This window comes from Motacilla alba, chromosome 18, assembly GCF_015832195.1.
Source record: "Motacilla alba alba isolate MOTALB_02 chromosome 18, Motacilla_alba_V1.0_pri, whole genome shotgun sequence".
Classification (NCBI taxonomy): domain Eukaryota; kingdom Metazoa; phylum Chordata; class Aves; order Passeriformes; family Motacillidae; genus Motacilla; species Motacilla alba.
Genome location: NC_052033.1, coordinates 2,356,988 through 2,383,241, shown reverse-complemented (window position 1 = coordinate 2,383,241; position 26,254 = coordinate 2,356,988). Strand labels below are relative to the sequence as shown.

General features: G+C 43.0%; 1 protein-coding gene across 4 annotated transcripts in view; it reads left to right on the top strand.

Moving 5' to 3' along the window:
• Positions 1-352: 352 nt before the first annotated feature.
• The window catches only part of TNRC6C (trinucleotide repeat containing adaptor 6C), an 82,784-nt gene continuing 56,882 nt past the window's right edge, over positions 353-26,254 (top strand). For all 4 annotated transcript variants that reach the window (XM_038157224.1, XM_038157222.1, XM_038157223.1 and 1 more), the window contains exons 1-3: positions 353-386; positions 1,198-1,219; positions 24,384-24,725. The gene's annotated coding sequence lies outside the window, so the exon portion shown is untranslated. The remainder of the gene's footprint in view (positions 387-1,197; positions 1,220-24,383; positions 24,726-26,254) is intronic.

Genomic DNA, 26,254 nt, shown 5'->3' with positions numbered 1-26,254 from the left:
AACTTTCTTTCCCTAGAATATGCTAATATTGAACAGTGCTTATGAGTGATTGTGGAAAGAGGTTCCAAATAAAATCTGTCCTTTCTGAATTCTCACTGCCTGCTATTTTATTTGTTGTGAGTTTCAATTTTGGAGCAGCTCTTTTTCAGTACTTTTATTGTAGCATTAGAAGCAGCCTTTTTTAGACAGGAGATGTAGAAAGTTAGCAATGCAAATATGGATTATTCACCTTCCTGGAACAACTTCATCTCACTGAAAAGCTCTTCCTAACCTTTGTTTTTATCAGGGAGAAAGAACAAGAAACACAAGAAGAGGAACATTTGATGGAAGAAAAGAAAAAGAAAAAGCAGGAAGAAAAGAAAAAGAAGGAAGGTGCTCAGAAAAAGGTTTGTTCATGTTCCTGTTGTCATTGATCCCTTCACTTTTAGATGTGGCTGTGGCTACTGATGCTGCAGCTTCACTTCTGGGCGTGAGCCTGGCACTGAGCACTGCCACTGGCCTGGGGACAGGCTGTGGTCACAGAATCCTGCCCGAGCAGCTGTGCCAGGGCCTGGCACTGCCCGTGCTCACCACGCCCTGCTGGCCAGGGGCTGCTCCCACACCTGGCTCCCGTGGCCACTCCTCAGCCACAAGTGCCTGGAGCAGCCCCAGCAGGTGCTGCAGGCACTCTGGCATCCCAGGCTCATTTTCACTGCTGGCCATTCTCCTCCCTCATTTTCTGGATTGCACAGTTGGTTTTAATTTGAAATAAGAATTGATGGCTGTCTTTTCTGGTATAAAAATCAGGCATCATAAAAAATTCCAAACAGATTAAAAAATAAACAGGCCTTCTGTGAAAGCTGATAGCGTGGGTGGATTCAGAGGGATGCTGGACAAAGTCACAGAAGTTAATTCTGCTGGGTGCTCAAGGGTCCAGAAAGCCTCTGCCCCTCAGGAGAGGGAAGGCTGGGTGGGTGGAGGGGGCTGCTGCTCTCTCTTCTCATTCTTTGCACTTCCTCTTTGGCATCTGCTTCTGGCTTCAGGCAGATATTTCTATCACATGGAGTTAAACTATGATTCTCTAGCCCTTAAATGAAACAAATGCCTAATTTATGTAAGCAGTTTCTGCAAAAAGTCAGGCCTGCAGCCCTATAATTATTAGGTATCATTTGTAGTATTGACAAGTAGTTGATTTGTTTTGTTCTTCTCTTCTTTCAGGCTGCTGAACAAAAAACCAAAGGTAAATTCATGTTTATTCTCTGTGAAATGCTTGATGTTTTTATAGGCTTGTTTAAAAAAATGTGCTTGTACTTTTTATTCATTGTGTCTGTTTAATGAGGGGAGTATATCTTACTAGGATTGTTATGTTCCTAAAGTTTTGTTGGGATTCTCAGCATAAGCTTTGGCTTATCTTGCTGGGTATTCTGTGGCAGCCTTTTGACAAGAATATATGGATTAATTTTCTGTGAACCATAACACAGCATGTGTCATCTCTTTTGTCAAGACAGATGCAGTTTTCCATTTAGTTGTTAGTAGTTATTTATCTGTTTCAAAGACAAGTAATTGCCCCTTTCCCCTTGCACAATTCAACTCAATTTAATGTGTAAACTCAATTCATGGAGCTTAGGAGAAACTATTTCCCCCGCTGCCACCACTGCCTGTTTTTCTTTCTGTGTGGGTTTTCTGCCTGGGAAGTGAGTGGAGCTGCTTTGCAGCGGGGTCAGGAAGCAGCAGAGGTAAGGAATGCCTTCCCCTTTGGGGGCACTGGGCTGCCAGCTTCCCTGGGAGAAAAGTTAATGAAGCTGTGGCTTTCAGAAAGGTGAGGAAGAGAGGCAAGGTAATGTCTTTCTTCTGCAACTGATGGCTTACAGATCTTTTTGTGTCTCGGTTCTGAGCCAGCTCAAATGCATTGTCATTTCTTGGTGGGTAATTAGGTGACAGACAGGCAAGTGGAGCTTCCCAGAGTCACAAAGAATGAGAATTAGAGAAGAGCCAAGCCTAACATAAGGGCCGGACTGAACAACTTATGTTTCAAACACTTCTTATGATTTCTATAGCAGAAATTAAATATTACTTCAGTAATATGAATTCAGAAAAAGAAAGTAATAACTGCATGATGAAGATACTGTAACAGTAATTTATTGAAACCCTGTCCTTTTATTTCCAAGTTTTTCCTATGTAGAAAGGGAGAGGTCAGAAAGTTTTAGTTTGAATTCTGTAGCATCTGCACTATGAGATCTCATGTCATTTATAACACTGGATTTTACTTTCAGGAAAAGGGAGCAGAGGTATGTGAGTCCCACCAAAACTTAGGTACATGAAAAACCTTGGAATTAAGATACAAAAGAGCAATTTCTATCTAAATGGAATATTTCTGTTTTCACAGTATTGCTTGCTTGGTTCTCTGTATCAGCTCATTTCTGTGTGAAAAGGTTTCACTGTTCTATAATGGATTATAATGGCTTTTTAATATCACAATTCAGCAGCAGATGTTTTTGCTGTCAGGGTAACTAAATTCATTTTCACGTGGTAATGCAGTGGCTCTTCATTTCTGTTACGAGTGAGACACAGAGCCTTCTGCTTTCCCTCTGTGGGATGTTACTATTTCTGTCTGTGTTGTGACAGCTTTGCTTTTAATTGCTTGAAACTGCCACGTTTAAGTTTCTAGTTAATAACTTCAGTTTTTCAGGTATGCTTGTGAGTTTGTTTCTTTCACATTTAGGGACTGCATTTCTCCATCTGTTGGATTTTTTTGTTCATTATCCATGTGTTTAGGCATCTTCTGTTGCTATAAAAGATGGATCAGGAAGAAGACAGCAGTGAATAAGGATAGTTATGTTTGAGATTAGGCAGCTCTGGCATTTATTGTTTCATCTGTCAGAAGCAGTGATGCAGCTTTTTGTGGTTCAGCATCGTTGGAAGGGGGGACCTGTCCTACAGAGAGCCCAAACCTCCTGATCATGCTCAGGGCAAGGGCCAGGGGTTGTTTACAGTCCTGTAAGTGACCCTTCTTTGAATTTCCTTTGTCTGGCAAATACTCCTTGCTTTTCAGCTTGCTCTGTGGAAATGTTTTATTTCCACTTCATAGTGCAGTTCCTTACATTTATCTTTAGGAGGGACGTGCATGAGCTTATGAGAGGTAGCAGGAATTTCTTAAAATAGATAAAATATTAATACAAAAATTAATGAGAGGAAAAATATGACTGAACTTTTTTCCTATGATATTCAGAGTTGACTGCAAACTTTATTGCAGTGCTGCACCAAGTGCTTTATTTGGATATATTTTCAAGGATAAGTGACACATGCTATTAGAACTAAAAGGCAACACAGGGATTATCATTGAATTTAGTTAATTTATTTCCTATCTGGGACACAGCAATTAAATTAGTCGTGATGACAGGATGGCACAGTAAAACTGAGTGGACTGCAGCAGGTAATGCATGCCAGGATGTATTAAAACAGAGATTAAAGCTGGGCTGGAGCTGGACATTTTGCAAAATATAGATTTTGGTACGTGAGATCTTTATAAATATGACTTAGTGCAGCTCTTTGTGGTAACTTTAAAAAAAAAAAAAGCTTAATGTTCTGTGTGTGTCACTGAGTTCTGCAAGTGGGTTGCCATGGCAGTGAGAGGTGCTTGCACTGCTTGGGTCCTAGTGGGGAAAAAGAAATCATACAAGTGCAGGTGGGATCTGGAAGGGTTTTTCAGTTTGTTTTTCAGCTGGCTGGGGCAGGGTGTTTGTACAGCCCCTTGTTTGCTCTCAGCAGTGTTTGTGGAGGAGAAGGCACTTTGCTGAAGAGGGTAGGAAGGGCCAGGTGGTGAGGCTTGAGAGGGAGGGAGGGGTTGCCTTTTGGGTTGGCTTCTTCTGTGCTAGAAACCTGTGACCAAGGTCTCATTCTTTTTAATTAATAGTTAGTTTTTCATGGGTTTGTCTGTCGCAGAGGTGTGGAGCTGCTGGCCTGGCCAGTAATGAGCTCGTGTGGTTTGTTCATGTAGCTCTGAGCTGAGCTGGGCTGCTGCAGGTTCAGTCTCTGGTGAGGCCTCAGGAAAGAGAAGGGAAGAAAGAGGAAGGAGGTTTCCTGTGGGGGTGTGTTTGTGGTGTGTTGTCAGTTCAGTCTTGCTCTGAGGCCTCAGCCCCAGCTGAATGTTTCCATTTGTGATGTGGAGCACAAACCCTTCCAAAATAAACACACATTTCCAGCCTTAGGGGAAAGGTATGTGCCTGCTGCTGGAGCCCAGGGCTAGGAGTGCTGCCTCACACAGCTCTTGCATCCACTGAAACAAATTCTTTTCTCTTTTTTAACAATGATCCAACCCTTTAAATCTTCTCTACATAACAGCTCCTTCAGTTTCTGTTTTTTCCCCTGCAACGTTGTTTGCCTGAGTATTTTTGTGAGGCTGGATCTTTTATAAATACCCTGTTGGCAACAATTCTAGGGAATGTGAAAAGAAGAAAGATTGGAGAGCTGATAAAGACCTGAAATGTTTCTCAATTACTTGAAAACAAATGAAAGTAGTCTTCCTGTTCAGCTGGAGAGAAGCACTGCAGAATTAGATGAGGTGGGAAATGAGCAGGTTTTTATTGCACATTCAAGTTGTTGTTCTTTTATGGTAATTTTTTTTTGAGAGCAGGACTATTGAGCACAGGCTATTAGTGTTTATTTTACATGTATAAACTCTTGCCAGTTTATGTGCACTTGATCAAGAAACTTTGCATATAAAGGCTTTTCTAATGACAACATTCAGCTGGAATTGTGAGCTCTGTTCTGTGTGGTAGAGGGTCACTAGGATGGGAATGGCTGTTATTCAGCACCTACAGGGCTTTAAGGGAGCTGTGCTTGTCACAAATACTATCAGGGTGGGTTTTGCTGCCTGCTTCTCTTCTTGCCATCCTCCGGCAGGTTTAGTCAGCACAGGGGATCAGTTCCTGGCCTGCTCCACTCCCACCTCAGCTGAATGTATTTGTCTAAAGCTGATAGAAAACAGCTTAAGTGGTTTGTTACTCAAACATCCACCCTGGTAATTAAAAGGCAAAGTATCCATCCAACCCTCAAGCATTATATGCAATAAAGGTAAGTGCTAAATCTGCAAACAGAGGAGTAAAAACAGTTAAGCCTACATACTGCAGTTAGTCTAACATAAAAAGTATTTTGGTAAATATTTTTATCCCTTTACAGCAGAGCTGGTCAGTCTGTTCCTCTTGGACCTCCATGATCCCTGTAGGTCTGTCTGGCATGTTCATGGCATGGGACCAGGCAGGGAGAGGTGGGCTTCCCAAGGGGAAAATGGGAATTTCAGCTCACTGCTGGGGAATGATGGAGCAGGATTGCAGGAGCAGGAGTGGCTGCAGTGATCCTGGGACTCAGCAGCCTGTCCAGCACTGTCTGTCCCCTGTCCCAGTGGTGCAGTGGCTCCTGAGCTGAGCATCATTCCCTTCCATCTGTGGTCTGGTGAGGAGCTGTCCCCTCCCCCAGGCTGTCTGGGCTGTGTGCCTTGGGACTCCTCAGTGTGTGATGATTTTAATATGCAGCTTGCAGAGTCAGGGAGGTTGTCTGCAGGCTGGGAGATTGCTCTGCCAGCGTTTATGCTTTCATACATTTTATTTTGGGGGACTGAACAGAAAACATTTAAAAGTGTGTGGTTGCTGGGTAAACCATTGTGGTGTCACAAATGCTGGCATACTTCCTTCAGGTTATCTGTTATCCCACAGGCAGAGCTGTGTATTTTACTGTCCTGGAGGAACATGGCTTGCTCTATTAGAAAGGGGAGTTAAAAGGAAAAAAAGAATGGATGAAAATATCTGAGATCACATCCCCTGCTCTGGCATTTCTATGGGATGACAAGAATTGCAGCATACATGTTTCCAAAGCTGGGTTATTTTCATTTCCAAATCAACCATGTGGATTTTTGCATATTTTTAAATTGATTCTTTACTTACCCTGCCCAAATGGGCTGTTAGAATGTTCTCTGCCTGTGCTCATGTGTGTGTGAATCACCTTCCTGTAACCTCCATTCTTCTCATGCAGAAATGGAGTTTGTGTATATTGGTAATGTGCTCCTTCTTGCTGTGGTAGATGTTACTGATGTTCAGCAGTAGTTCCGTAGGAAAAAAGGTAAAATGAAACATTTTAGAGAATCTCATCAGGATTTTAAGTAGAATTCTGACAGAGTGTAACACAATCAGTCTTTTTTATAAAGAAAAGTCTTGAGTTTTTCTGGTTCGTGTCATATTATTGTAGGAACCAGCAGAGGCTTTTTCCATAAGATTAGAAAATGTGTTCCAGCCTACAAATCAGGTATGATTTACAACAGATTTACAACCTCTGAGTCATTTGAGTATTTATAGCTTGTGCTTGAATATCTGCCTCTGTCATCTTGTTAGTTAAGTGCTGTGTTTGTACTGAACTGCTGCACATTGTAGTGACAAAATGTGCCATAAATCATCATTGCAGAAGGAGGGGGAGCCCTGCAATAAGTTCTTCAATTAGATCTTAATATGCAGTCACTTGATAACTTAATGATAACCTGTGGCCATACGTTAAGGCTTTGTAACACAAAAATGTTTTCTTTTTGATAAACGTTATCATGGGGGTGTTCTGCTACAATAAGTATCTTTAAACAAACATGAATTTGTTCATAAAACCCACTGAGATATCACTTCTCTGATAGAGGAGTAATTACCATTTTACAGCCTGCACGGAATAGCGGATGGAGGTAATTTGTGAGTCCAGTACTGGGTGAAGAGGAGTAGAAAATGCAAAAAGATTGAAGCAGACAGGAGGAGCAATTTGCATAGTCAAGGAGACAAAGCAAGAAGGATGAGCTTGGAGAATTGGAGTTAAAATACTAAAAAAAAAACACCTTTGGTTTCCTACCTGCTTTTCTTTCAAGTGCAGTGACTGTGACAGGCAGTAGTTCAGTGGTATTTAATAGGCTTTTTGCTCTTACAAGTGCAAGAAATATTGTGAGTACCTTCAACATCACCTTTGTGAAGTGAAGGAGAAAAGGTAAACAGTAAATATATGAGTAATCTTTGGTAAACTTTATTTGGGGTTTGTAGCTCTTTCTGTGTGTGTCTTGCTGGTTTGCAAGCCAAAGGTGCCCAATGATATTTGCATTGGTAATTTTTGCAGGAGAGAGGTTTGTCAGGGCTGGACACCCTGAGCCCTGCAAGCAAGGGTGACAGTTCTGAAGGTTTAAATCTTGCGTAGCTCCTGGGGAGCTATAGATTCCCCAGCTTTCAAAGAAATGCTCTTTTCAGACTACAACACACCAAAGCAATTAGCACAGGCTTTTGGGAAAAAAACATTTATCTCCTAAGGTAAAACAAACAAACACACAACTCTGGGGTTATTTGAAAACAAAAGAAGTAAGCATGAAATATATTCTTCCTAATGAACTCCAAGCTTGAGCTGGATTTACAGGACAGCTGCCCCCTCAGAGGTGCTTTGATGTCCTCGCCTGGAGTTGCTGCTGCTTTGCTCCAGTGAAGCACCTCCAGTGCTGGTGATGCCTGGAGAGGCTGCCTGGAGCAGAGGCTGGACACAGTTAAAGGAATAAAATAGGGATTTATTGAAAGGCCTTCAGAGGATACACCTGGGGCAGTACAAGAGCCCAGCCAGGGCTCTACCCAAGATGGACAGCGGGTCACGAGTTTTCACGCTTTTGTAAGTTTTGGTCCATTTTGGTATTGGGTTAATTGTCCAATTACAGCTGCAGGTTATGCAGTCCCATCCTCCCAGATTGCTCTCCTCAGTTTACTGTTGTTTACACTTTCTGGGCCTGAAACTGCCCAAAGCTGCAAGGGCTTTTGGGCAAGGGAAAAGGATTGCTTTGTCTGACTGAACTGTGAAGACAACCTGCTAACACTTTATGTGAAGTTCAGAGTCACACACCAAGGCAGTACAGAATCTGGAAAACGTGAAAGCTGAAACCTAAGGCATCACTGGTCAGTGTTTGCCTGGTGAGCTTTGCAGATTCCTCTTCTGGGAATGGAAAAGCAGGTGAGGGCTCAAGCAGATACTCCTAGTGCTCCTCAGGTAGTTTTTATTCTCCTTAAAAATGGTTTGTTGTAGTTTGCTGTTCTGCAAATTTAGGCATGTGCTTATAATATAAATACATATGCATGTGCTTATAATATAAATACAGCATGCAGAGTATTGCTTTTTCTTTTTCCTCAGTTATGAATGGGTTTATCAGCTTGAAGATAGCAAGAGCCTGACCTGTAAATAGTTAGTTCTAGAATTCAATAAAAATGGGAGTTTTCCAACACTAGGCACAGTTGGTTAAAAGCACTTTTCAAATGCTCTGGGTTGTAAGGGTTGATACCCTGCTTGAAGGCAGCAGTTCAACATTACATCATCAGATTTCTCTTTACGTGGTTCTTTGTCAGATGCATTTCTAGCCTAGGACATTATCTCTCCAAGAATACCCTTTGAAGAGAGAGCAAGCACGGACTGGGTAACCCCAGCTAGGCTTTTCTACCCTAAACCTAATTGTCAGGGTGCCTCTTGGTGGGAAGTGCACTCAGATAAATCCCAGTTTCCTTTCTCAGCAACAAAACTGCCAGTACAGCTGTGGACACTGTGTATTTTAATAGATAAATTGTAACCCAGCTGCACGGTGATAATGGTGTTGGTTCTGATCAAACTGCACGCTGGGTTATGGGTGTTTATCTGCCCACAGTGGGTGCTTTGCTGCCTGCTGCTGTTCCCCAGTGCAGTGTGGGCTGTGAAATAGTCAAACTGCTGCTCTTTTGGCATTACAGCAGCTCAGGCGTTGGCAAATGCTCTGTTCTTCTGTCAGTCTGCTTGTAAAATAACTGTTTTCCAATTCTAAATAGAATGTTGTCTGATATTTGCCCTCCATCAGAGCATATATGCCCCAGTATTTCCTTTGTAAGATGCCACTTTTGTATCTCCTGATAGCAACAAACACCCATCCCACATCTTCTCCCCACCTTGCAGAGTCTGAGATTTCTTTCCTTGGAAGGGATTTTATAGCAAAAATATAACTACACTGTTCATCAGTGTGCTTCTTTGTCCCTTTACTTTCTGAACTAAAGTCTGTTGTTCATTTTTATTGTTCTTTTAGAGAAACATGTCCATGAAGGCAGTTTCCTCTCTGTCTTGAGGCCTGGCTCATGCAGGTTTTCATGGAGGAGGCAGCTAACAGTTTCCCATGAAAAAATGACCTATCAGCTTTGATTTATCTGCAGCGTGCTGACCACTTTCCATTATTAGATTATCATCTTGCTACCTGGAGGAGGCTTGTAAGGCATATAAATATGATGTTGATAAGATCTGCAAACTGTGAGCTGGAGGAGAGGTTCATCAGGAAATGCATTAGCTCTCTTTGGTAATGATTGTTTTGAGATACATGCTGGGTTTCTAAGGTTACCCGATCCCTTCCTTGGGAAGGATGAAATCCACTTTGAACTGTAACACCAGCACATGCTCCTGGAATAGTTACTGTACAAATGCTGCAGAGGGTTATCTTGGGAAAAGGAAGGGAATGAAAACGTGTGTTTGATTCTTTCACACTGCGTGTGAAGCGTTTGGCCTGAGGGACCTTTGTGTTCTCTTGTTGACTGTCTGGTGTTGACATTCCTCTACTCTGAGAACCCTTGGCTTCCCTGTGTTTTGCTAGATTATTTTAATGTTTTTCCTGAGTTGTTAAAGGTGGTAGCCCATACTTTACAAATCCTACAGGACTACTTAAAATGTCTGTTTAACCAGCTCACGCTCTGGTAAATGCTCCAAAGCTTCTGCTCAGGTGTGCTTGGTGCACCTGATCCTTCAGGTTCTTCCTGAACTGGTTCAGGCAGTGCAGAGTGCATTAGCATCCAGAGAGGAGGTGATTCTCCCTGCAGGCATCCTGCCCCTGTGGGGTGGCAGCAGTGGCTCATGCTCAGCTTCTTGTGGGACCTGTGTTTAACAGCACCACTGAATCCTGCCCTGGGCGTGGCAGCCGCTGTTATTGTCACCTGCCCAATGGAACAGCTGAACTTGCTGTGACTCAGGCTCCTGCTGGCCTCTTCCCATGTTAACAGGAGTTGTTCTCTGTTTTAGCATAGTCTCCTGAAGACCTGTCCTCCTGTTCCCAGGATGCTCTTAACATTTCAGGCAAAATTTCTGATTTGGCTTCTCTTACTGTCCTTTTTTTCATAAGCCAGATTTTTCCACCTTAAGGAGGCCAGACAGGCTCTCATGAATTTCTGTTTTGAAGCACATGAGTTACTAATAGAGAGAACTGATGATTCTTCAACTCTGTTAAACATTCAAATGCCACCTTGAGGTCTTACTATCACAGCAGTAGCTATATCCCTTTAGATGAGCAAAAAGGGATGGTCTTAACCCTCTCCCCTCTCTCAGACAGGCCCAATAGATGTTCTTGAAAGATTCTGATTATTGTTGGAAAGAGATCTTCATATGCAGTCTGTCTTTCCTATAACTTAAGCCCCTTTGTTGGCTGCTTGGCCCAGGAGAGCTGATCTCCTCCACTGCAGAGGCCTTTTTGTGTCTCCTGTTTTTACCTAACAGCCCACCCAGTTTTCCCAGGCGCTACCATTTTCAGGCTGTTTTTCACAGTATAATAATTTATGTTTTTCTTCTTTGGAAGTCCTTCCAGTTAGTGGAGAATGATTTTTTAAATGCAGTATCTGTATATTGTGGTTTAACCCCAGGCAGGAGCTGGGGCTCACTGCCCCCGGCAGGATGTGGAGAGAATTAGAGGAGTAAAAGTGAGAAAACTCGTGGGTTGAGATGAAAACAGTTTAATAAGTAGAGCAAAAGTCTCACACACAGGCAAAGCAAAGCAGGGAGTTGATCCCCCACTCCCATGGCAGGCAGGTGTTCAGCCATCCCTGTCAGCAGGGCTCCATCACAGGGAGCAGTGCCTGGGGAAGACAAACACCACCACTCCAAACATCCCCATCTTCCTCCTTTCCCCCCTTTATGTGGTGATCTTGGCACCGTCTGGCGTGGGATATTCCCTTGGCTCAGCTGGGGTCAGCTGTCCTGGCTGTGTCCCCTCCCAGCTCCTGGTGTCCTGGCTGGGGTGAGGAGCAGAGCAGGCCTTGGCTCTCTGTGAGCTCCACTCAGCAGTAACAAAAACACCCTGGGTTATCACAGCCCCGCACCAGCTCCTGTAAGAAAATTAACTCTGTCCCAGCCAGAACCAGCACAGTGTCACTGGAGAGTTATTGAGTAGCCCCTGAGTTAATCTGTGGGCAGTAACCTGGTGCTGTTCACAAGTGAAACCTAAGGCTGATTTATTTTCTGTGCTCACCCCATTGCATAGCTCTGTAATCCAGGCTGTTCAGGGCAGTGCTAATTCTTCTCTTTCACTTTTCTGTCCCTGAACTCAGCTTGCTATGAAAAACTCCCAAGTTTCAAATACCTTATTCTGTAAAGACCTCAATTTGATAATGTGCAGTTTCCTTTTCACTCCCCATTTCTCCTGTTTAATCACTACCCATTTTCCCCCTGCAGGTAGTTCCCTGAAGTATACATTTAAATATATTCCTTGCTTTAATTTCCCCAAAGTTTCCACTGCACTTGTTTAGGCTTGATTGGCAAACCATGAGCACCCTTCCTGCAGGTGCTGGGGGTGCCAGGCTGTCCTGTCCTGCACTGGCAGTTCTTTCCTGCTGTACGTGTGAGCACCTAGCCTTTCCTTTCTCAACAGGAGAAAGTCTTCAGAGTGAAACAGGAAGAAAAAGTGTTCAGTGCCACCTTTCTGACATAGGCTCCATCATAATTCATATCTTGTTGCAGCTTCCATATCTTCCTGCCAGTTTCCCAGAGTAATAATTTTGTTTTTTTTCTTTGTTGTATAGTTATCTCTAATCTTGTCCAGTGATCACTCTGAGAAATCAGGTGAGAGGTTGTTTTCAGCCTCCTCAGTTGTTCAGCTATTCCTTCCCAGAAAAGATCTGTGGAAGACTTTGTGATTTGCTGCCTTATTATAGCTTCTAAGACTTTGAAAAAAATGTATAATTCTAACTTAAAATCTGTGGATAATAACTTAGATGCATAGTAACACTGAACACGTAAATCCATCATCCCATTTTACTGATACCTGGAATGTAGGTGGGATATTGAAGCTCATCTTGTTCCACCCCACAGGGTTGCCACAGCCTTAAGTCACATTTGCTGGAGATTCAGGGAATGTTTTAATCCTTATTTATCATATTTATTCTTTCAGTAGCAGTGCTGCCTTTCCTCTGAGCTGGTGATTGGGCTGACGTCATTGTCACCCTGTGGCCAGTGGCAGATGTGACAGCTCCGTGTGCTCCCTCTGCTGTCACCAGCTGCCTTCTGAGCACAAGCACAGCTTCTTCCTGAAGCCTCAGTAATGGATAAAACTGAATCCTGTGGTTCATGGTTCTGAGAAGTGGTTTTTGTTAAATAGCCCCTGGCTTTGCCCAAAGTGTCTTGGTGTGTTACGAATTCAAGTCAGGGTGGTGGGACAGCACAAACACCATCAGCTGGCAATTTTTACTTTTTATTTACATGAGAAATTGGGAGCATTATAGATTTGCCTCCCAGCTGTCTGTCCTCCAAAGTGCAAGGCTCTGCTTTAAAAAACAAGCTTCGTAATGCATAGTTGGAAAGCTCTGCAAAGCCATTAAAGGGCTGTTATTTTTGTACCCTGCCTAGGCAGACATGGGGTTTTCCTCTTTGTTTGCAATTAGCTTTACTTCATTTTTTTCTGCAAAAAGCAGAAACGAAACCCTTTGGAAACTGGACACACTCATTGAAAGTGTGGAGTTTACCCAAAGTGTGAGTGGGGAGGATGAATCTTAGGATGTCACTAAACCAAGCTGTATTTCTTCTTAAAGTGCTGGTGTTACTTTTAGCTAAGTCTAAGCCCATTTCTATGGAATAACTGTGTCTAATGCATGTGGAGTAATTAGGTATTCCTTCCTAGTGAGGGGAAGACATGTGTCTCAAATAAACTGAGCAGAATTTTTGAATTAAAATGAAGTAATAATATTAAGTTATTATTAGTAATCTTTATTAAAAGATCTTTAATTTCTTTTAACATTCATGTAATAGAATCTGATTTACTGGGAGTGGCATTTAATTAATTTAATTCAATTTAGAGAGTTAACTCTATTACATATTAGTACAGAAAATTACCTCTGAACAGTCATTTCTCACTGGTGACATGCAATAAGTTAATTTAGCTCAGAGTTCGTTTGGGCGCATTGTGAGTTCTTGGTGAAAGTTGCTATGGTGACACAGGGCTGTCACTGGGACAACAACCCTGCTGGAAACATGGGATGGATCCTCTGGCCTTGTTCTTCCTGCTCCACGTGGGTGCTGCAATCTCAGGAAGAGCCTGGGCACTGCTCACTGAAGGCTGGGCTGTCCTGCAGGATGTGCTCAGCAAATGAACTCACTTGGAGTTTTCTTTGGTTCCATCTGATCTGCAGGGAAATGATGGCTGAGCCCCCATCAGCTCTTAGTCTGTTTGTCTCTAAGAAATTTTCCTGAGGAACCTGAATAGGAGAAGGTGTGTAAACTGCTGGAAGTGCTTTCTTCACATTTCTGAATCATTTAAATCCTGTTTTTCACATGTGCCATTAATGCACAATGGCACCGGAGACATAAAAAATCTGTTCAGCTATAACTGAATTAATGAAGAGTTTGCTTCAGATTCAGTGTTGAATCAGAAATGAAGAGTTTGTTTCTGACTCTCCTGGTTTGACTGTCAGGTAGATGAGCTCAGAGTTCCAAACAAAAACCTGCCAGAAAAGAGACCAGCATTGAGAAGCTCATTCAGAAAAACACTCTTGCATATGTTTAGGTTTAAAAGGAAGTATCAAAAAAACTGAAATACAATTTTTAAATTCAGTGTACTTTCTTCTTCCCCCCCCAAATGCAGATCTGTATGTAGACTTAAACACTCATTTGTTTGTTTTATCTGTAGATCACAACTTTAATTTCATTTGATTTAGCTGAATTAGGGATCACTCTGCATTTTGGGCTTCAAGTTCTTCTCAGCTGCTCCTTTCTGAAGGCAAGAATGACATTTTCATGTCTTTCAAATGCTAGGAACTGCGTCCAGAGAAGGATATAGAACCTCAAACAGGTTTTTATGATAGAAAATCTGGGAAATTTTATTATTATAGTCCCCTAAAGTGATAATGATGTCCCTATGGGTTCTGTATGTTAAAGACCTACTTGCTCAAAGCAACGATTTTCAAAATAATTTTGTGAAATATAAATGAACACATCTTCAGTTATCCTAATAAGGACACAAGACTTTAACATGTAAGGCCAAAATATTTTAGGTTTACCTTTCAGTGACTTGGCTCCGTGCACAGTTTCTCAGGGTGATGCTACCTGAAACTTGGAATAAATCCACAGTGCCCAGGAGTGGGGGAAGCTGGTCCATGCTGGACACTCTGTTGGCTCTGCTTCAGTTTCTCCTGCTGACTGATTTAAAATGATAGCTCAGATAACTCTACACTATCTTTAGAGCTGTAGTATAAACATATTAAGTCTTCTTTTGAGCTAGAATGTGAACTGGAAGGGTTATGCCAAAAGTACAGAGGCCTGTTACTGGTTGCTTACAGAATTCTTGCTATTTTAGTGCCACACATAAAATATTCATTTGGTACCATAAACGCCTGTGACAGGAGGGCTGAGGCTTTGTGTTGGAACAGCCTTTAGTCAGTGTGACATGTGTGCCCAGTCCCATGGTTCCAGCAGCACAGGCCGTGTCAGGCAGCGTTCCACTTCCCAGCTGAGCAGCAGCCCTGTCATCTGCAGGCAGTCACAGCCTGCTTCCACGGGCACGACTGAAAGGAGCTGAATATCAGTGCAGCCCGCTCCCCCAAAACAGAAATGAAATACCTGGGGGAGCTGTATTTCTGGTTTCCAGGAGAAAAACATGCCTGTGTGTAGTGATGGGATATTCCTGGGCTTTTGAGCCCAGGTGTGCCCACACTCCCCAGGCCTGGGGCTCCCTGTGTTGTGTTCTCAGTGTAAAAGTGTTGTTATCTTATTGCAAGAGTCCCATACCTTCTCGGTGATTTCTCATGGGTAGTTCTTCTCAACACTGCTCCTTCTTCTTCAAAGCCCAGACAGCAACTGACTCCAGGTCCCAGTTCTCCCTGTCTTATAGGACTGTTCTTCCTTATTGCTTACAGCTGTGAGTCAAGCCTGTTTCTGATCTGGGATAGTTGGCCTGGCTGCAACTCTTCGGGGGTAAAGCTGCTTTTTACACATTTCTTATACTCTGTTCCCACCACATCCCTGGGCACTGATTTTGGGCACAAAAAGTCACACAGGCTGCCTGCACACCTGGCAGCTCAGAGGTGTCCTGCACTCATTGGTCTCTCTATCCACATTAGGATATTGATCCATAAATACACACAGGCAATTTCCAGGCATTCCAGAAAACACCCAGGGAGTCCTTACCTTCTTTCCAGCTCCACTGTCAAAGCGGAAAAAGAGGTGTTGTACCTGCTGTAGCATGAGTGTTCAGTGTTCCCTGTTGTCCTGGGTGGGATGGCAGCACTGGCTGTGCCCCGGGGCACCCTGAAACTCCAGGAGCATCCGCCCTGCGTGGACAGACCATGGGTACAGCACACATTGCAAGTGGGATCTGAATCTGAGAATCTGTGTGCCAGTGCTGAGTGGTCTCCGTAGAGCAACACCAGCAGAAATGATGGGGATGTGGGATAATGGGGTATCTTGACAGTACCCAGCCACATCTGTATGAAACTGGAAGCATTTTCACTGGGATTCACTCTTCAAGCCCCAGCTGAAGAGTGGGCTGTACGTGTAGATCCATCACTCTTCAAGGTGAAGGAAATTTCAGGCTTTTGTATCCAGTAAATCAGTGGATACTGAGGCTATCCTCATTTTCAGTTTCTTAGAAATGTATTATTTACTGGGAATTTGCATATGTATCTGTTTGTTTGTGTAGTTTAACAATTTGGTTTCTGCTGTAAAGAATATTTACTCCTCAGTCTGTGCCTGGAAGTGCTCTGTGGAAAGGAGGAAGAACATGTCTGATGTGATGGCTGTGCCATTTGTAAATTTGTTTTTAAAAAATTCTTTTGCATATGAAAACTGTGTAAAACATTGTTTAATGAGATTAAATGCACACAGTCAGTTCAAAATTGAAGGATTCACTTCCTGGTTCTGCCCAGACTTCTTATGTGACTCTGTATGAAGTTATTTCATCTGTTATTATATGCTTGAATTTTCCCACTGGCACTTGCAGTGATGACAGTGTTGGTTTTGTATAATTTAACTTTAAGCTGTTTCCTGTCTTCTCTGACTCTTTTATTGTGTAGTTCCTGCTGGGGGTACCTTGCCTGGAGCAACACTGAGGAGGGTTTGGAGTGCAGGGGGAGCACATGCCTGTGGCTGGCTCCTGACATCCTTTGCTGTGTTCCTGAATTGTTGGGAGTGTGTTTGGGATTGTGTTTGTGATGCTCTCATGTCCTGTTGGTGGGATAGAACTTATATTTTTCCCTAGTGGGTCTTTATACAATTAGTTGGTGGAGTTCAGATGTTCCTAAATGCTCTGGGAAGGAATACAAGATGTGAATTCTCTGTGAAGAGTTCTGAGCAGTCTATAGGAAAATGTTATAAAATCTGAAAATATGCTGCCAGCATTTCTAACCACTTGCTGAGAATCCCTCTCTTAATTCTGAGCTGCCCTCTCACTTAAATTTTACAGTAGTAATTTCCTGCACCAGTTAATTCGTCTCAGCAATGACTCTTATCTCCCTCCTGTCCTTTTCAGACAGTTGTTAATGCTGTTGTTTCTTGACATTATTAATATGAGTGATTAAAAACTTCTAATAGCTTCATTATTTTCCTTTAGAATAGCCAAGCTCTCTTGTATTGCCCTGCTCTGGGGGTGGGAGTTGGGTTTGCAGGAGTCTGAATTCCAAGTTGAATGTGTGATGATGTGTTAAAGGAAATACTCCTGTGCTGTCAGAGGCTTCAGGACAGAGAGCAGCTTCTCGTTAGGTGAATTCTTTATTTATTTGTCTGTTGCTTTACAAGGGGTAGCATTTGGGCAGGTCTGTGTGCAGAGATGTCCATGATTAATGCTGGTATTGGAGCTCCCAGTGCCTGCCCGTTGGAGAACTCCTCGCTTGAAAGGAAACAGATGAATTGTTAATTCTTGAAAGTTACCATCTGTTATCAGTTCACGTCCTGCAGGAATGCTGCTCTGTGAATTTAACTGTTCCATTGCCCACAGTCCTGGTTCCTAGCTCGGGCTGCTGAGTTTGAGGCCTGGTGTGTGCAGTCCAATTTCTGCTCATCAGTTAGCTGATGGCAAACCCCATGTGTGTGCACTCAGAGCTTTCAATAAACATGAGAGAGTTTGGCTTGCAGTGGGAGAGCGTCATATTTACTTTGGATTATCAATCTATTGTTGATGACAACCTATCAACCTAATTAGCTGTACCATTTTTAATGGCACAGCTAATTAATTGTGAATTTAAAATTAAAATTATAATCAGTGCTAACGTGGAGGAAAGCAGTGAGGAAAATATTAAAACTGTTAAAAGTATAAGTATTCTTGACAAGATTGCTGCATGTGACACCAACCTGAATAATGTAGAATAGGATTGAAAAAAACTTAAAAATACATGTTGAGTCACCCAAAACAGGTTTTGTATCTTTCTGTCAAAAGAAGTATTTGTCACCACCATCTCTGCTGACAGATCTGAAAGAAAAAATGTAGATGCTGTTCCAGAAAGGGAAACAAAATCCTGTATCTGAGCTCTGAAGTACTCAGGAATCTGTGTTTTTGTTAGGAACTTGTCCAGCTCTTAAGAAAAAAGTGCAGTTTGTGAATAGAGTTGGGCTCTGACCCTTTGCTGCACAGAAGTTCTGCCTCAGGGTGGGCTGTGCTGGGCTTACACAGAGAATTCACTGTGGTGAAGGGATGAAATGTCACTCAGGACCGATAGCATTTCCAATTTACATTAATCGAGAACAAAATGGAGAGGATCTGCAAGTAGGGCTAGTGAAGAAAGGCCACATCTGAAACTTATTTAAAAACCAGCAGAAGCTGGGGAGAATGCTGGGACTATCAACCTGAGGGAAAAAGGATTTCTTTGTCATGGCTGAGGGAAGTGGGAGAACTGAGTAAGACGGATTTGGAGCTCTGTTTTACATGCAGAGTGGTAGAAAATGTGCTCTAAAGGTTCTTGAGAGGTCATTTAGTCCATCCTCTTGCCCTGAGACAAGATCACTAAACCTGTATCATGTCTGCAGATAATCCTTAATCATCCTCATTGTTGGAAATGTAAGTGCAAATCTCCCTGACTGCCATTTAAACCCAGCAAGTCTTGTCTTATTCACTGTGGGGTGGAGCAAATTATTTCCTCCTCTTTGTATTTTTTTAAATTTTGTGTACCCAGTGTCTTGTTGACTGATTACCCTTACCTCTGCCTGCTGTGGTAGTTCCCTTTTCCAGATTCCCATTTCCTTTGTGCCCTTTTCAGGTGGTCCAGCTCCATCTGGAAGAGAGATGCTCAACCGTGGGTACAGCCAGGGAAGGCTTTGTGATGCCAGGCTCCAGTGGATGGGTTGCTGGGTGTTTATCCCATCCCACCAATTGGAATCTTTACAATCCCATTGGAAAATTCCAAACAGGATTTTTTTACAATCTTCTTGAATATTTTTTCCTCCTCTTTGGGTTATGATCTGCTAAAACATGGCTTCTTTTTCTGCAGCACTGCTGTGGGGTGAGTTGTTTGCGGTTCTGCATTTAGTTCCCCCTGCTAATGATGAGATTTTCCTTATTGAATGGTAGTAGTTTTGTCACATCTCTTCTCCACTTCCTCACTGCTGAGCTCTGATCCTGTCACACAGCAACCTGACCACCCCCATCTTCCTTCTCCCATCTTGGTGTCATTTGCAGATTTAATAAGGATATTCTCTAGTCCATCATCCAGCTGTTAACGAAATATTGAACAGCGTAGGCTCGGATCAAGTCCCCGTGGAATCTCTTCTGAAACATATTCTGTTTTGACAGCAAGCCATTGATTCTCCCAGAGAACATTTCAACCAATTTCCCATTTTGCTCACATTTCCCCACTTTGCTTATGACAATATCAAGTAAGAATGTCATTTCAGCAGCCATTACATAGTTAAGATACAGGGAGCGAGCTTCGGCTGGTGGGACATGGGTGGGAGATGTGAGCAAACAGACAGAACTTGTTTGAACTGAGGTGAATGGCAGGGTCTGAGGGGTGGGAGGAACAAAGGAGTGTCTGGGGTCAGCTGGATTTGTGGATACATTGCTTTAGAGTCAACGTGGAGGTGGGGAATGAAGTCCTCAATGCTTCTCTATTTCATACCTTTGCATAAAGCCAGCAGTTAAGAACATAAGACTTTCTATTGTTGAGAAATTCCAATAACTGATTTAGAAGCTTTCCGTGAACTTTGCAGCTTTCTGTTGATTCCTCCTCTGACTTCCAATTGCTTGGCAAAAAAAAACCCCAAAAAAACAAACCAACTAACAATCACCAAAAAACCAACAAACCAAGTTCTGTGTAGAAAGTCCAAGTTGGTAGAAGTGAGAAGTCTGTCAGGAGAAGTGGGTTTTAGATGAGATTTTCCACCTGGGGTGGTGAAAGACTAAGGAAGGAAATGTTGTAAAGGACAAGAGAAGAAAGTGGAGAGGAAATGTCTGGATGAGGAAGCAGAAGAAGCTGCACTGTGGGCAGCTGTGAGGGGGGAAATGAAGTTAAACCAGGAAAAGACTTTATTTGTTCTGGGTATTAGATAAATGATATCATCAGGAATTGGCCCAAGGTCAAGGCATTTCTTTAAATAAATAGTGACAAAGTTCTAAAGCCACAATAACTCGTGTATTTTTACTTTTATCACTCAGTGTGGGCGTTGATGTCAAACAGCAGCTTCTGGTTACATTATTAATGCCATTAGAAGTTTTGGGATTATCTTGGCATTAGACTGCAGTTTTTTTCTCCCCAGAACTTCATGATTTTGGGGGAAGGGATGATCCAGGCAGAAGATTTGGCATTTTATGTGTAAAAACACTAGAAGTGGGTTTTATGCAATAGTTGTGAGCACCTTTGCTGTTGCCAGCAGATGTCACTGTGGATAGCAAATCCCAGCACTTAGGAGACAAAGGAGGTAATTTGCTAAATGAAAATTCAGCCTTTGAAAGTAGACTGGGGGGGGGAGGCAAGAATATTTTTCCAGCAACAGACTTCTGTGAGCAAATAAAAATGGGTTTCTCACTAATGAGGACTTGTGGTTTTGCCCACTCTAATGCTGTGTTTGGTGGCTGCCTTCACCCGACTTGGGTAAGTTCCTGGTGCTCTGTGTGACCTCGGAGGGGGTGTCTGTGGGATTGTGCTCCTGCCCAGCTTTATTTGGAAAGCCCTTAGCGTTTGGAGGGAGGTTAGACCAGCAGTGATGTGCTGCAGTGTGTGTGTGTGTGTGCAGGGAACTGGCCGTGGAGGAAGTGGCTTCATTAAGGTTGATTTGGAGGGGGGAGCAAGATGAGGAAAAAAATTGCCCAAATGATTGGCTGGGAGAATAGCTCTGAATTATGGGATCCATCTGTTTCCTGTAATGAATTCATAAACCCATCAAACAATGACCTGAACGAATTGCTGAAGGAAAAAAATAATACACTGGCATGATATGTTTAACGCAGTGAGGCATTGGCATTGTATAATCAAAAATTCTCCTCACATCCAGCACTTTGTAATGGAGCTGCTGTGTTTAATAGAAGCTGTAAATAAATCCTGTCACAGTAGCAGCCAAGAATGCATTTCTGGGTTTAACTGTTTCTCTTCTGGAATGTCTGGTCCTCCAAGGCTTTAGAAATGCAAGTTTTATAGAGCTGGAGGGGGGGATTCTGAAATACAGAGAAATGTTAATGAGGTGAATGAAAGGAAAAAGCTGCCATAAATCAGTATTATGTGGCTTAACCAGTTTCTTTCATTTATGCATGTTCTTTCCTTATGTCATAGAAATGTACTTAAAAGCTATTGTTGTAATTGAAATCTGTTAGACTGATCCTATTCATTATATTAATAAAATCCACCTACAATTGCTCGTAACACTTTTTTATGCAGTTGGGATTCCCGAGATTGTAATCATCAAAAAGCATATGGAGTAATTATTGGATTTGTTTGGGTAAAATTGGATTAAGAAGTTTAGATACCATTAAGTACTGATAATTATTACAAGCAAGCTCATTGTTTAGTGTGTGTACAGCTCGGAATGGAGGGTAAGCAGATACCCATCACAAACATCTTAAGAGCAAGCAATCTCAAGGCTTTCATTTTACGCCTTTAATTGTATTTTTGCAAGAGCCTTTCCACTTAAATATTTTTGCTTTAGCTCTTTAATCACGTGCTGGTTATGAAAATCACTGGCTGTTAAATCCTTTCCCCCACACGGTTTAAACAACATTTCTCGCATCCAGGCAAATGTAGCCATAAAACAGCTAAATTCTGTGTTTTAATTCCTGGCTTTGCAGCAGCTGCCCTCGTGCCATTAGCAGCGACAGTGGATTCCTTGCAGGTGGAAGGGTGGGCAGGCTGCTGCTGGGGCTGCCAGGGCTCTCTGTGGCTTGGCAGCTCAGCCTTGGGGCTGATGGAAACAGAGCTCGCAGTGGGAGAAGCTCCTGCTGCTCTCTGCCCTCGTGCCCGCAGCGGGGAAAGCCTTGCTGGGTGCTGCAAGGGGCACCCATCGTGGCAGGGTGCAGCCCTGCAGGGAGGGGGATGGCTCAAGGCTTCATAAAATATGCTGTTATTGCAAATATCACACGGCAATTCAGAATTAGGACAGCCAGGGCAGACACTTGGAACATTTGGTATTTCTCACAGTGCATATCAAGTGAAAATTGCTGGTTAAACATTGCTGAGGATGGCTTTTAGAACACAGTCATATTGTCTTTGTAATATATATTCTCTAAGTATTGTTGCCGTGTTTGAAGTCTAAATTCCAGTCTGGTATGAAGCTGGGATTTAAGGCTCAAGCTCATTCGTGTGATGTTGTTCACTCTTCTTGCTTTATTCCCTGTCAGTTTGTAATTTAACAGTTCTTTTCCAGCTACCGTGATTTGTAGACATAGTATTCTTGCAAGAGCTTCCATTTAGATACTCTTTAAAGAGATTTTAATGTACAAAATAAAAATTACTTTGCTGTGTTGATTAGAGAAAAAAACAGTAGCATGAATATGCAGAAATATTTTAATTCTAAAGCACAGTGATACTTTGATTTTCTTTGTTCTTTTCTCCCATCTGTGATTCAGATATGTAGAGGGAACATTGTTTCTAACACTGGGAAGGTGGGTTTCTCTGGCCTCACCTTTGTGATGAAACACCTTTGTTTACATTAAAGTGAAAAATATCTATTCTATGACTTGCATTAGTGATTTTTTAAAAATATGCCTATATGCACACCTCTTTAGAGGTATCAGATTTGATTTATATATACACCATATTGAGAATATAATGCTTTTTAAAAAGCTGCCTGTCTTGCTCTCTAAAACATGTTTCCAGTTAATTAATATTCCTCATGAAAATCTTGGGGCCAGACAAATCCCAGCTCTGCTGGCATCGTGCCAGTGAGTGGTTTCCATTCTCTTGTCCTTTTCCTCCTCTTCCCTGGCATTCCCTCTCATCTGCTGGCACCAGGGCGGGTGTGCCTGGTCTGTCAGCCGAGCTGGAGAGGCTCCCTGGCTGCCATGGTGGGTTATTTTTGGTTGAGCAGCCTGTGTCTGCAGTGCTCTGGGTGAACCTTGTGGTAAATGACTCTGCAGAAATCCCGAGTCCCTCAGATCTCACTGTTTGTAAACGTTTGCATCCCTGCGATGGTAGTAGAGGTAAATGCTTACATTGCTGTACCAGTAGTAGCAGAAGCAATAGAAGCTAAAATAAACCCATTACAATGAAGTCAGGCTTATTTTCTATCAAGTGAACAACAGATCTCTTTGTATTGTGGAAATAGAATAGTTTTCACATGCATGTTGAATATGCAGATTTGGCATTTGCAAATAATTGCTCTGCGTACCACAATACTTTCTATCTACTTTTTAAATTTCAAAGTAAGGATAAACTGTTTGTTTCCTAAGGTGATTGTGTATTTTGAAAAGCTAAGGAAGGTTTGTTCTCTGCTCTTCAGGTATTAGTGTTACTTCAATTTTTTTAATGTTCTTAGAGTTCCTTTTTTGTTCAGACAGAATCACAGCTGAAATTATTTAGGCTTCCACAACAAATAGCTTGGAGAAGTGAAGTGCTGATGGTTCTGTCAGATTTCTTGGCATATTTTACTTGGTGAAGTCCCTGCTTGTTTTGAAGCCACCCTCAGCATTCCCTTGGTGCAGTTCACTGCTGCAGCTGTGGAAGTTGTTCTGTTTTCTAGGTGTGTCAGAGCCTGGAGAGAGGCTGACTGTGGGTTTGCAGTGGCTGTGACAGAGTTCAGGCTACGTTTGAGCAGTGTCCTTGGGCACAAGGTGTCCCTCCTGGGGAGGGTCCTGTGCAGAGCCAGCACTGCAGGGATGATCCCTGTGTGTCCCTTCCCTCTCAGCATATCCTGTGACTGAATGAGCTGCAATTTTGCACTTGATGGACATGGCTTGTGATGAGCTGGAGCAGTGCTTGGTTCTGTTCACCCTGAAGACCTCAAAGAGTTTCTCTGGGTGACTGAAGAGCTCTGGCAGCTGCTGCCAGACGAGCTGAGCTGAGCTGAGCCAGGGCTGCCATCCTCCAGCGCCATGCCCGCTCCCTCCTGCCTGTCCCAAAGGGACCTGGCACTGCTGGTCACTCGTGCCAGGTGTGCAGGCACATTCCAGGGTGGCCAGGCTGGCTCACTGCAGGCTGGGTTAGCGTGGGAGGTATCAAATCTATGGCTGGAGTGCAGATGTTGGTGGCTGAGATGTCCCAAGTGTTTGATGCAACGGTTTGGGTAAAGACCACAAGAGACCCAAAGTTTGTGTGAGTGCTCAGTAAGCTGGTAGATCAGGTCTTTTAGCTTGTTTGTTTGGGAGCTTATTAGAAGCCTGAAAATGTTTGTTTTAATGGCTGTAGGCCCTGGGATTTGATGTTAATGTTGGCAAGGTCACCCCCAAAACTGTTGAACTAAAAAGGCAGTGTGGGCTCAAGGTGGGTGCAGCAGAAATGAGCATTCTGTTCAATACTGAATTGTCAAAGTTCTCTTTTGTCCTCCCTCCTGTTTTAAACCATACAGGCGATTTGTTTCAGTAGGGGATAAAAGTTTCCAGTACTATCCCAGAAAGTAAACTACACAAAAAAAGTAACACACTGTCAACTTCCCATGCAAAACATCAGTTTACCCGTTACAGTTCAAAACCAACCCGATAGCTTTTCCGATCCTAAACCAATGATGATTATTTTCTTTCGCCCTAGTGCCAGAACCTATTAAGACCAGTTTAAGCCAGCCCCAACCTGCCGGTACCGGTACCAGTACTTCCACCAGCACTCTCACCAACAGCAGCAATGGCAAGCGCGCGTCTGCCAACGGGCAGCAGCCTGCGGCGTCCCGCTACCTGCCCCGAGAGGTGCCTCCCCGCTTCCGCCAGCAGGAACAGAAGCAGCTCCTAAAGCGGGGGCAGCCACTGCCCGCCGGGGCTCTGAGTGCCCCCGGCCCGGCGCCGGGCACGGCAGCAGCAGCGGGAGCCAGCCCTCCTCCTCCTCCTCCTCCTCAGCAGGGAGCAGCAGCACAGCAGCATCCCGGCAAGGCGCAGCCAGGTAAGGGCGGCACCGGGGGAGCGGCTGCTGCGCCGAGCAGCTGCCTGCTCCCTGTGGGATTGGTTCTGAATGGTGGAAAATTCTGGTTCTAAATGGCGTTGGAAAATTCTGGTTCTAAATGCCGTTGGAAAATTCTGGTTCTGAATGCCGTTGGAAAATTCTGGTTCTGAATGGCGGTGGAAAATTCTGGTTCTAAATGCCAGTGGAAAATTCTGGTTCTGAATGCCAGTGGAAAATTCTGGTTATAAATGGCGTTGGAAAATTCTGGTTCTAAATGCCATTGGAAAATTCTGGTTCTGAATGCCGGTGGAAAATTCTGGTTCTAAATGGCGTTGGAAAATTCTGGTTCTAAATGGCGTTGGAAAATTTTGTTTTAAAATTCCATTTGAAAATTCTGGTTTTAGATGCCATTTAAAAATTTTCTTTTAGAATGCCATTGGAAAAGTTTGCTTTAAAATGCCATTTTAAAATTTTGTTTTAAAATGCCATTTTAAAATTCCGTTTTAAAATTTTGTTTTAAAATGCCGTTTTAAAATCATGTTTCCAAATGCCATTTTAAAATGCCATTTAAAAATTCCCATTTTAAAATGCTGTTTCAAAATTCTGGTTTTAAAATGCCGTTTTAAAATTTCGTTTTGAAATGCCATTTTAAAATTCCATTTTAGAATTCCAATTCTCACCTATTGCTTGTATTCTTACTCATAATATCCTCGTATTTGAGGATTACTTGTAATCCCTGGCTGTATACTCATATTTTGGCACAATGTGCCATTTCTGGCATCCACTTGTAAAAGACTTCATTGTTTGTTCATGTGGTCAGAGCTGTGGGGTCTTCCTCCAGTTGGTTTTTTTCCCCCCTCCTGTTTCTTTGGTAGCTATTATGGATCTTCAGGAGGTGTAAATATTTAGTGGTGATTCTTACAGAAGCATTGATAATTTGGGTATTTACAGGTTATATCTGTCATTCTGATAATTTTAATGTTTTTTGAACAGCGTTTTGCAAGTTTGTAAATAAGGACTAGTAACTTCGCTTGTTTTCTGTTGTGACATTTTTATACCTTTGTTTGTTTTTGCTCTCAGTTACTATTTTCACCTTAGGAAAAGAATACTTTGGGAAAAGTAGCTGAGTATCTTATACCTTTTTACCACTTCATTCTGTCCTTTGCCGGTCACAGAATGGTTTGAGTTGGAAGGGACTTTAGGGAACAGCTATTTCCAGCCCCCTGCCATGGACAGGATGCCTTCCACTGTCCCAGGTTGCTCCAAACCCCATCCAGCCTGGCCTTGGGCACTTCCAGGGATCCAGGGGCAGCCTCTGGGCACCCTGTGCCAGGGCCTGCCCACCCTCACAGGGAAGAATTTAATCCCAGAGTCCCATTTAATGCTGCCCTGTGCCAGTGAGAAGCCATTCCCCTTGTCCTGTCCCTCCATTCCAAGTCCCTCTCCAGCTCTCCTGGATCCCCTTCAGGCTCTGGCAGGGGCTCTGAGGTCTCCCTGGAGCCTTCTCTTCTCCAGGTGAACATTCCCAG